The following is an 11,377-nucleotide window of genomic DNA, read 5'->3' as shown; positions in this document are numbered from 1 at the left end:
TTCCAGAGCCTCAGTCCACAGTGGGCCGACCCCAGGGCTCTGGGCCTGTGTCGGGCAGAAGGTGATGGCGGAGGGCGTGGCAGAGGGGCTGCTCCAGCCACAGCGGCCAGGAAGCAGGGAGCCGAGGAGCAGGCACCGGGCACCCGGCCTCCCGCCTGCCGTCACCAGCGGCCACTTCACACTGCACGTTCCTGCCTGGACACGGGAGCTTTGGGGGACACCCTGTATTCAAACCATAGCAGGGGTCTCCAGAGAATGGGCTCCAGCAGGACACACACCCACACACACAGGAACACACACACACAGGAACACACACACACACAGGAGCACACACACACACACAGGAACACACACACACAGGAACACACACACACACAGGAGCACACACACACACACAGGAACACACACACACAGGAACACACACACACACAGGAGCACACACACACAGGAACACACACACAGGAGCACACAGGAAACACACACACACAGGAACACACACACACACAGGAACACACACACACAGGAACACACACACACACAGGAGCACACAGGAACACACACACACAGGAACACACACACACACAGGAGCACACACACACAGGAACACCCACACACACAGGAACACACACACACACACACACAGGAACACACACACACACAGGAACACACACACACAGGAACACACACACACAGGAGCACACACACACACACAGGAACACACACACACAGGAACACACACACACACAGAAGCACACACACACACAGGAGCACACACACACAGGAACACCCACACACACAGGAACACACACACACACAGGAACACACACACACAGGAACACACACACACACAGGAGCACACACACACACACAGGAACACACACACACAGGAACACACACACACACAGGAGCACACACACACACACAGGAACACACACACACAGGAACACACATACACACAGGAGCACACACACACAGAAACACACACACACAGGAACACACACACAGGAGCACACACACACACACAGGAGCACACAGGAACACACACACACAGGAACACACACACACACAGGAACACACACACAGGAGCACACAGGAACACACACACACAGGAACACACACACACACACAGGAGCACACACACACACAGGAGCACACACACACAGGAACACCCACACACACAGGAACACACACACACACACAGGAACACACACACACAGGAGCACACAGGAACACACACACACAGGAACACACACACACACACAGGAACACACACACAGGAGCACACAGGAACACACACACAGGAACACACACACACACAGGAAACACACACACAGGAGCACACACACACACAGGAACACACACACACTCAGGAACACACAGACACACACACTCAGGAACACACACACACAGGAGCACACACACACAGGAACACACACACACACAGGAGCACACACACACACACTCTTCACTTTGAAATGGCTTTTCCTCCAGAATCATTACGCCCCCAGGAACGGGGGCCGCTCTTGCCATCTGGCCTGCTGCGCTTCCAGAAATGCAAATCCTCACAGCTACAGTGGTGGCTTGTTTGTTTATGATTATTATCAGTTTTGTACTAGGGATCGAACCAGAGCTGCTCACCCACTGAGCCACATCCCCAGCCTGTTTTTTTGTTTTTGTTTTTTATTTAGCGACAGGGTCTCATGGAGTTGCTTGTGGCCTCGCTGAGTTGCTGAGGCTGGCTTCCAACTTGCGATCCTCCTGCCTCAGCCTCCCGAGCCTCTGGGTCACAACCAGCTGCTTATTTGATTTTTATTAAGCATTTTCTGTTCTTGTTTTGTCTCCCCCTGGTGGACAGAGCGGGCAGGGTCCTCTGTTTGCTAATCATTGTGTCACCAGGTGTGGGCACACCGGTGAGAGCTGGCTCCCTGCCCCTGTCACCTGCTGCCCTGAAGTCCCCATGAACCCTGGGACAGCCCAGGTGACTTCTCAGCCTGGGGCCGAGGCTCCCGGGCAGGGGCCGGCGGAGGGTTGGAGGGGACACCAGGGCAGCCAGGACTGGCGCGACCCAGGCAGCCTGCGTGACAAGCCGTGAAGAGCTGACACACTCCAGATGACTCGTCGCAGCTCCTGACTTGGCAGCGCTGGCTCAGCAGAGCTGGGATCGGGTGACCGCGAAGCCCGACAGGCAGCCCTGACCAGCCACCCCGCTCACGCACGCCTGCACCTTCCCAGCCACTCAGACTGTCGCGTTCAGTCCTCTCTCCGGGTCTCGGGACCTCTCGCGCACATTCCTTGTGTGCTTCCTGACAGTCAAAGGCACGTCTAGAAACAGACTGGCCACAGGAACCACAGGAAGACCGTCCAAGCCTCCACTCTGACACACATCGAACCAGTAGCCCTGGCCCGACCTCAGTTTACCCACAAATACAGAACACCTCCCGGGCTGCATTCCAAACAGCTAGACACAGACATCGCCCTGTGCATACACATTCCAAGGAGCAGGGTCTTGGTTGTAAAGGCCACTCACCGGAGGGTCCCGTTGGCGGGAAGGTGCTCCTGGGGCTTGTCAGGGGCCTTTCCCGCAGGGAGGCGTGTGGAGATCTGAGCGAGGTCGACATGAGCTTTGATGATTTATCAAGAGTCAAAACGTTTGCAGGGTGTTCAGACCATCCTTCACCACAGGAGGCAGGGAGAAGAGGTGATTTTGTGGGCCTTGTGGATTAGGAAGCTGGGTTATTAGGAGCTTAAGGTTTTCTGCTCTGGGGAATTGATGTGGGAGGGGGTGAGATGCAGAGGAGGCAGGACTGGACAACCCACGTCACCTGGAGCCGTGGACCCACCACTTCACCACTGTATTGTTGAGGCTCTGCATGAAATTCTATGGGAAATAAACCAACTGGGGTTAAGCTATTGGGAAGGGTTTGTTTGCACTACTGGTCTGGTGACTTTTGGTGGGGCTCACGTGGTCCCCTGTGGGGGCATTTGGGATATTTATGGGGGTTTTGTTGCAGGGATGCAGATCCGATGCTTCACAGGAGGAGGGACAGCCAGGAATAAGGGCCCAGCACACTCAAAACCTTTCCTGTAGTCCAACTTGTTTATTCTTTTAACAGTCCTACAAAGTGCATGTCATCGTCAACATCATTGTAATGGTTAATTTAATGTGTCAACTTGGTCAGGCTCCAATTGTCTGGTCAAACACCAGTCTAGCTGCTGTAAAGGCATGTTTTGAATGTGATTACCCTTTAAATCAGGAAACTTTGGGTAACACAGATTACCTCCACTGTAAGGGTGGGCCCCATCTAATCAGTCGAGGGGCTTAAGAGAAAAGACTGGAATTCCCTGAGGAGAAAGGATTTCTGCTGCCCAAGCACCTCTGAACTCAAGATTGCCACAGGAACTCTTCCTGGCTTTCCAGGCTGTGGCCTGCCCTGCAGCTTTCAGATTCACCAGCCTCCATAATCGTGCGGGCCAGTTCCTTAAAATCAGTCTCTAAATCTCCGCTGCTTTTGCTTCAGTTTCTCTGTCCCTGACCAACACGATCCCATCCCTGTTTTATAGATGAGGCGGCGCTGTGGTCTGCACCCGGGTCTCAGCTCACCCTTGGTGAGGCTCAGCAGGGCCCGCTAACCAGCCAGCTGACACCTAGAGACCAAATCCCCTGCTAAGCACCCGCAGGCTGGGCTGGCCAGGATCTCAAGCCAGGGTGGCGGCCAAAGCCTCCCGGGGTGGCCAGATCCCGGCCACCACCTCCAAGGGTGTCTCCGCAGCGGGGCCAGCTGCTCCAGCAGACCCGGGTCACTGCCGCTCGGGTGAAATCCTGGGGTACTTTTCAACGGCAGCTTCTCTCTGGACAAGCGCCACTTTCTAGAAGCTCCTCCTCCCGTGATTTCAGTCACCAAATACCCGAGAAGCACGCACTGCCTTCCAAGGCCGCGTGGCGAATCACCCCAAAACCTCAGGGCCCACCCTGCACAGTCCACACCCGTGGCCCCCGTGGCCCTGGGGCAGACGGCCGGTGCTCGCGGCCCGGCACGCCCACCCCTGCATGCAGCTGCTTCCCCGTGATGTGGAGACTGGGCTCCCAGGGCAGGCCACCCAGACTCCGAGGCCTTGACCTCCACACGCGCCTCTTCAGGCACCAGTCACGCAGGCGACCTGCGATCCAGGGCCGAGAGCTGGGCGCCAACTCTGGATGGAAGGCACAGAGGGGCTGTGAGTGGCCCTGGGCCGCGCAGAACAAGGAGACGGCCTCCTCTCCTCCCCTCCTGGACGGCCGCCCCGGGGACAGCGCCAGCAGGCTCTGTCCTCAGGCTGCAGGGGACAAGTGTGGGAACTCTGAATTAGGGAATGAAGCCATCCATTTACCTTCCTGCCCAACCTCTGCTGGGTGACTGCAGGTGCCCCACCCTCCGGGGAAGCCAGGGCTGTGGTGGGACCCCCAGTTTCCCTGTCCCCTGCCCCACAGCAGCCCCACCCTTTGCACCTGGAGGTGGCGATGGCTCCCTCGGTCCCAGCCCGGGATTCTGTGCATCCAGCCAGGACTTTGGGGCATGTCCTTGGGCCAGAATTTAGGGGTGTGTGACAGATACTTAAAGGGAGGCATGAGCCAGAGAGGGTGGGGCCGCACCCTGGCTGGTGGGCACCACAGGAGTGAGGACCGCAGAGCACCAGGGCATGTGCAGGGCTGGGGACAGGTGTGCAGGCCCCTGGGCAGAGTGGATGGTCGGTACTGCCAGGGAGCCAGCTGGCCACACCACCTGAACTTTGTCTCGTGAGGGAGGAGCCGCTGAGAGAAAGTCATCCGTAGTGACCAAGAGAATCACACGGCGTCCCCGCGGGACCTTAGGATCACAGTTGCCAGGTTCACATCACGGCTTGGCACATCCCCAAGTGAGGAGGCGCTTAATGTTCACACGCCTCACTTTTCTCTTCAGCAAGAGGGACGCGTCCACCTGGTGGGCTTGTGAGTACTGCGTTCGGAAACCCTCAGCCTCAGACACCTGAAAACAACCAATTAGAACAAACTTTAAAATGATAACTTAATTAAAAAAAAAAAAAAACCTGGAAGCACTACTAAGATTGGTTTGAAAGTGAGGAGATTTAATAGATCATGGAAATCTGGAGGCAGGGAGGTGAGGTCATGGCTCAGAAGGTCAGATCCTAGGTCTGCTGCTCTCCTCCACCCTCTGAAGTCCGTCAGCTTTCCATTCAGCCTCACACAGAGTCTCAGGGCAGCGGGTAAAATGTGGACAAGTTCTTTGCCAGAATGAAAAATGGACGGTCTCCGGTCCGGTTTCCAGGAGTCCTTGCCTCCTTCCGAGGCTCCGTGAGCACGGTCTTTACTGTCCGTGTTCCTCTCGGCGTTCTGGTCTGAGTCCCATCAGAACTGCCCACGAATCTCTGCTCAGATCACGCCAAGCTCTCTCCACCCTGTGTCTCCAAACTTTTTCAAACTCCTCCTGCAAACCAGTTCCAAAGTCTTCTGAACCGCTTGGGCGGGCCCGTCACAGCAATGACCCCACTCTGCGTTAGTCAGCGTTTGTTGCCGTGACCAGAGTACCTGGTAAGGACAACTCAGAAAAGGAGGAGTTCATTTTGAGCTCGTGCCTTCAGAGGTTCAGTTCACGGTGGGCCAACCCCACTGCTCTGGGCTTGAGAGGGGGCGGAACATCACGAGGGACGAGCGCAGTGGAGGAAAACTCAGCTCGTGGCCAGGAAGCAGAGACAGACTGAGGGGCACGACGCGATCCCCAAGCTCACACTCCCCGTGAAAGGTTTCCTCCAGCCCTGCGCCACCTGCCTACAGTTACCACCAAACCAGGACGGCCTGAGTAGGCCACAGCCCGCGATCTAATCACTTCCCCCCTGAATGTCCCTGCGTGAACTCGGGAGCTTTGGGGGACACCTCAGAAGCCATCCATAAGGACGTGGGACCAGGGGTGGCCATAGGAGTGCAGATCCACAGACACGGCAGGAGAAGTCCTGCCTGCTGCCGTCAGCAAGCCTGAGTCCTGGCCTGTGGAGGTCACTGTGTGGCATGGACAGACAGCCCATGTCTCCATCCCAGACGCTAGGTGGGGACGTGCAGAGCCCACCATGGAGGGTCACCTGTCAGAGCATCATCCCGACCTGGGGTTGCGGGGCTGGCGGGAGGCTTGCCCCCTGCTCCCAGGCTGCTTCAAATCCCAGCGTCTGGATGAGGAGTCTGGGGAGCCCCGGGTGGCCCAGCTCAGGGCTGTTTCCACAGATGAGGAGACTGAACCCAGAGGGGGTGCACCTGGTCAGGCTGGCCGGGGGGCTCTGTGCTGGGGCCTGCTCCGCCTGGCTCCGTCCCTGTTGTCTCCGTGATGTCTCCGTGATGTTCTCTCTCTCCTGTGGTTCCTGTCTCTCCTGTCTGTCTGTCCCGTCTGGTTGTCCTAACCATGACCCTGACCTCTGGCTTCTTTCCTCCACACTCCGTCTCCTGTGTCCCCGACCCCAGAACTTCTGAGATCTTGTGAGCAGCTCAGTATAAAAAGAGCAGTTTGGTGAGCAGGGGGGCGTGGTTGAGAGGGGGCGTGCGGCCCAGGGCCGAGGCCAGGCCTTGGAGGGGGACAGAGGCCCCGGAGGCCTGCAAGGCAGCCCGGATCGATCGGGAGGGCAGGGGCCAGACGAATGCGACTCCCTCCTTCCTCCCCAGGGCCTGACTCTAAGCCAAGATGTGTGACTGCCCACCCTGTAAAAATAGACCAGGCCACTGTGGCAGGCTTCCCGGATGTTGGACCACCCCGGTCCCTGGAGAGAGCCCAGCACTGGCCATGCACCACAGGAACCGCAGCCAGAGCAGGCAAACGGCCTGCCCGGGGTCACTGAGCAGGCGGGCAGGAGAGCTGGAACCAGGACCGGGGGACTCTGATGCCCCACAGGCACCCTCCACAGCACCCTGGATCCCCTATGGGCCCTGAGCCTGGGCCGAAGGTGACCGGGCCCTCGCCTCTCAGTGCAAAGCAGCCCTACTTACTTGGCCGTCTCCACACTTCTGGGCTCTCCCTCTGGCCGGGCGGGCCAGGCTGTGAGTTCCTCCTGTAACAGGGTGACAGAAGCAGCTCCCACGAGCGCCCGGGCTGTGCACGCTCCAGCTCCGTCACTCCACAGCAGCCCATGACGCAGGGGCTAGGACCGCACCCGCTTCAGGGACGAGGAGACTGAGGCTCAGAGAGGTTAACTGACTCTCCCAAAGTAACAGAGCAGGCAGCCGGGTGGAGCTGGCACTTGGCCAGGCTGCCGGCGGGATGAACTACTAGCTGAAGAGCGAGTGAAGTCTTGTCCCCAGGGCGGCAGGCAGCTTGGGCCACTGAAGCTCGCACAGTCCCCGGCTCCCGTACCCTCAGAATCCCACCTCCAGGGGTCCGTAGTGCTGGGAACCCCGGCCTCCTCCACGCCCAGAGAGTGACCTTGGGGAAGTCACGTCGTGTCCTTGTTCATCAAAGGGGACTTGACCCACGAGTCCCCGTTGCTCAAGAGGAGGACTCCCCAGGGCTGCGGGGCATCAGGGGAGGGTCCCAGAAGCCCGCCCGCGGGAAGGGCGCCTTGGAAGCGCGTTCTCTGTGGGTCCAGACGGGCTCATTTTAAGGTTCGAAGAGCAGAGGCCCCGAGGCTCCGGGTTTCCCAGAGGCCCTCGGGCTGTGGGGGGTGCCCCAGCTCCAGGGCATCTGGCCGGCAGGCCTCCCAGAGGACGCAACGCTGCCCTTGGGCCTGAGGTCCTGGCACCGCCACCTGCTGTGGACGACAGCTGTGTACCAGGAGGCAGCTGCTGCCAGAGAGGACAGGTGGTGGGGGTGGCAGAGGGGCTCAGGCTGAGTCATCCCACGCGGCCGGAAGCCGGGCTCCCTCAGGGGCGGCAGCAGGGCAGGGGAGGGGCCGCAGCCCTGCTCCCCACGGCTGCCCCACACCTGTGACCCTGGGCCCTGTGACCCTGGGCCCTATGACCTTCCCAGCCTGGAGGTCCCACCCGCAAAGCTCCTCCCTTCCCGGCCTCCCATCCCAGTCTGGCCCCAGGCCCTGAAGCTACCAGGCCTGAGAAGGGTGGCGGGTCACCCGGAGCAGACGGACGTCCTCCCCGTCCTGCCCACAGTTTCTGAGCCGGTGATCTCAGGCGAGTCACATCCTTCAAACCAAGAGACCCCCGCTGTCTGCAGTAGCGTCAGGCACCCCAGAGGGCTGCAGGCCACCTGTGGCCTGGCTCTGTGTACGGGAAACACCCCGAGTGGCCGGAGGTGGCGTGGCTCCCTGGGGGTGCTCCCCTGCCTGGGTGGGTGGCCGTGCGGCCGGCTCCGTCTCCCTCCAGGTATGGAAACCAGGGGCCTTGGGTGGCTGCCGGGGTGCTCAAGGCTAAGTTCCAGCCTGCGGCCACTCTGCTGCCCGCCCCATGACCTGGATAAGGGCCCAGTGCCAGTCACCTTTTGGAGGGAGGGGGTGGGGGTGAGCCACCACACCAGCAAGAGCAGACGAGGTGACCCAGGGGGAGGAGAGAGCCTGGTGCCCTCCACCCCAGGAGGAAGGCCATCAAGCCCAGGTGCCCTGACCAGTGGCCGTTGTCAGAGATGAGTTCCCCATTCACTGGCTGTGTGGCGTCAGGCAAGTTACTTCACCTCTCTGGTGGTGGTTTCCTCTTCTGAAGAAGGGAGGTGACCAGCTCCCAGGCCCTACCTCACAGGGGGCTGCTGTTCCGTCAGTTAACCCACATGGGCGCCCTGAACACGTCGCAAGCGAGGGCGGGGAGCCCTGCGCCAGCCCCGGCCCTGCCCCATAGTGACCTCCACCCAAGCTCCAGCCACCGACTTTACAAACCCACCCACCCAGCACCGCGAGGCTCCACTGAGTCCCACGGCCCGCGCAGGTGCCAGATGGACCCCAAGCACCGGCCTCCCTCTCCCCATTGGCTCCTCTGTCCAATGGGAGCCAGACACCTGGCATCAAGGGCCCAGATGCTCTGGCCTGCAGGCCCCGAGTGACTGCCTTCGGCTCAGGACCTGCGCTGGCCTCCCTGGGGTCCTCGGTTCCCATCCTCCCCAGCAGCCTCCAGAGCCTCTCTCCCTGGTCTCTCTCCCTGGCCTCTCTCCCTGGTCTCTCTCCCTGGCCTCTCTCCCTGGTCTCTCTCCCTGGCCTCTCTCCCTGGCCTCTCTCCCTGGCCTCTCTCCCTGGTCTCTCTCCCTGGCTCCTCCTGTGCTCAGCAAAAGGCTGAGCGAGGCCGACCTGGATGGATGGGCCCCGCCTGGATATCCCGTGGGTGCTGCGCAAATCCTGGCTGCCGCCTCAGTTTCCCAAACTGTCCAACGAACCTAATGACCTTGGGCCTCGTGTCCCCAGGAGGACAGTGCTGAGCCCTCACGTTGGCACCAGGCCCGAGCGGGGACCCTCTACACCGGGCTGCGCAGCTCTGCCGCCTCGGGGACCCCGCCGCCCACGTGGCCCACTGGGACATTAGCAGGAGGACGACTGTCCTCACGCAGTGACCGGACAAGGCCTCAAAACCAGGTGGGCGGGTGGCACGAGGTAAGGGCGTGGTCAGGCCTGGCTCCTGACGTCCCCACCCCTCATGGGCGTGGCCCGGAGGACTCGCCTTAGCAGAGGACTCGTTTCCTCCTGTGTTCAAGGCAGGAAGGACACGGCACGTGAGGTCACTGGTAGGACGAGTGCCCTGCGCACTTGTCCGCCAGGCTGCTTGATTCTTGGAGCCTGGGCACTTTCACCCTCCCCATATTTTCAGATGAATTTGCATTGGCACAGAGAGGCCAAGGCGCCTTCCTGAGGCCACACAGGAGTGAGACGGGGAGCCCTAGGCTGCGCCCAGGTCCCTCCTACCTCGCGCCCCTCACAGGGCCCAGCCCCAGGCGGCCAGGCTCCCTCCCAGAGGCGCGTCTTCGAGGGTCGGGGGTCCGGGTTTCCAGGGAGCCCAGCAGAGGCTGGCACCCGAGCCTGCGCCTGCTTGGCTCCCACAGCCACTTGGCTCCTCTGAGCCCCTGCGAAGCTGCCCGCCCTCTGCCGGGAGGGGCGTGTCCTCAGCTGGGCAGGAGGCGCCAGCCCTGGGCCCGAGCCACGCTGGCCGCCCTGCAGCTCCAGGTCAGCCTGGGCGAGGCCCCAGGCCCGGCAGGGAGCGCCTCCTGCCCAGAGAGCCAGCCAGCGCCGCCCGGGCAGTGAGCTGCTGCCACCAAAGCCTGGGGCCCGCCGTGGCCGGGTCCCAGCACCGCGGGTGACGTGGGCCAGCGCCTCTCCCCGGCTGGGTCCTCGTCTGTAGAAAGGGCACCGAAGGTGGCCGACTGAGGACTCAGCGCGGAGCCGGCACAGGGAGGGAAGTGCTACTGCCCAGCCCCCGCCTCGATGGACCCCGGCAAGGGTCGGGTCACCCCTGCCCAGCACGGCAGTGGTCCACGTTCAGTGTCTCAAGAGGGCCAGCGCTGACCCCCTGGGCAGTTCTGCGGATCAGGGATGTGGCAGTGCAGGGCACGTGGGGTCAGGGCCTGCCTGGGGCGGGCTGCAGCGCTGAGGCCAGCCTCCGTGCCTGGCCTCCCCCCAGAGTGCTCCCCCGTCCTCATAGGTAACGGCTGGCTTCCCCCGCGGGGACTCTGGAGTGGCCCTTGGGCACCAGCCTCAGGAGCCACACTGGCTGTGCTCTCTTGCTGCTGCCACAGACCCCTGCTCAGTGGCAGAGGGGCGGCACAAAGGGTTGGGACCAGAAGGCCAGGGTCTCAGGGGACAGGGACAGAAGAGTGGGTGATTTAGAGATGGCTCAGTGTGTCCCCAGGGTCACACGTGTTGGGATTTCATCCCATCATGAGATATCAAGAGGGAGGAGAGCAAATCCAGCCGCCGTGTTCAGAGGCGGGCCTTCGGAGGTGACAGGGTTACGTGAGGTCATCAGGTGGAGTCCTGCGATTGAGTCCTGGTGGCTTCATCAGCGGAGGGAGAGCCCTGACAGACACAGACAGACGTGTCCTGCCCCTGGCCCTGTCCTTGCCCTCAGAACTCTCCAGCAAAAGGCCACCACCAGATGTGGCCCCTCGGCCTTGGACCTCTGCAACTGTGAACAGAATAAACCTCCTTTCCTCATAAAGTAGCCCGTCAGGCATTTCATCACAGTCACGCCAAACAGACAGACACAGGTGGTGGGGACAGCCACAGACACATACGTGAGCTGGATATAAAAGGAAGACACAGCAAGAGACACCTCAGGACTCACCCTGTGAAGCAACCAAGGGCCACAGGCCTGCAGCACAGGGTGGCACAGGGAGGCTCTGCCCCGAGGAGGGGAACAGCGTCCCTGCAGGCCCCAGGAGCCGGCCTGCCGGGCTCCTTCTTTGCCTCAGTTTCCTCGTCACGAGATGGGGTCCTACGG

General features: G+C 60.9%; 1 long non-coding RNA gene across 4 annotated transcripts; it reads right to left on the bottom strand.

The window, feature by feature from the left end:
• Window positions 1-5,062: 5,062 nt before the first annotated feature.
• On the bottom strand, window positions 5,063-9,896 carry LOC306662119. 4 transcript variants are annotated; one of them, XR_013764069.1, is made up of 5 exons: window positions 9,162-9,896; window positions 8,080-9,070; window positions 7,437-7,587; window positions 7,004-7,263; window positions 5,063-5,803 (listed from the first exon to the last, which is right to left on the bottom strand). It is a non-coding gene; the product is annotated as an uncharacterized lncRNA (long non-coding RNA). The 4 variants fall into 4 exon arrangements; XR_013764070.1 differs by having other exon boundaries at window positions 5,063-5,732; XR_013764072.1 differs by having other exon boundaries at window positions 5,063-5,732; window positions 8,080-8,415; window positions 9,238-9,896.
• Between the last annotated feature and the right edge of the window lie 1,481 nt (window positions 9,897-11,377).

This window comes from Sciurus vulgaris (assembly GCF_902686455.1).
Source record: "Sciurus vulgaris genome assembly, chromosome: 5".
Taxonomy (NCBI): Eukaryota; Metazoa; Chordata; class Mammalia; order Rodentia; family Sciuridae; genus Sciurus; species Sciurus vulgaris.
The sequence above is the reverse complement of the archived record's forward strand: the minus strand, read 5'-3'. Positions and strand labels throughout refer to the sequence as shown.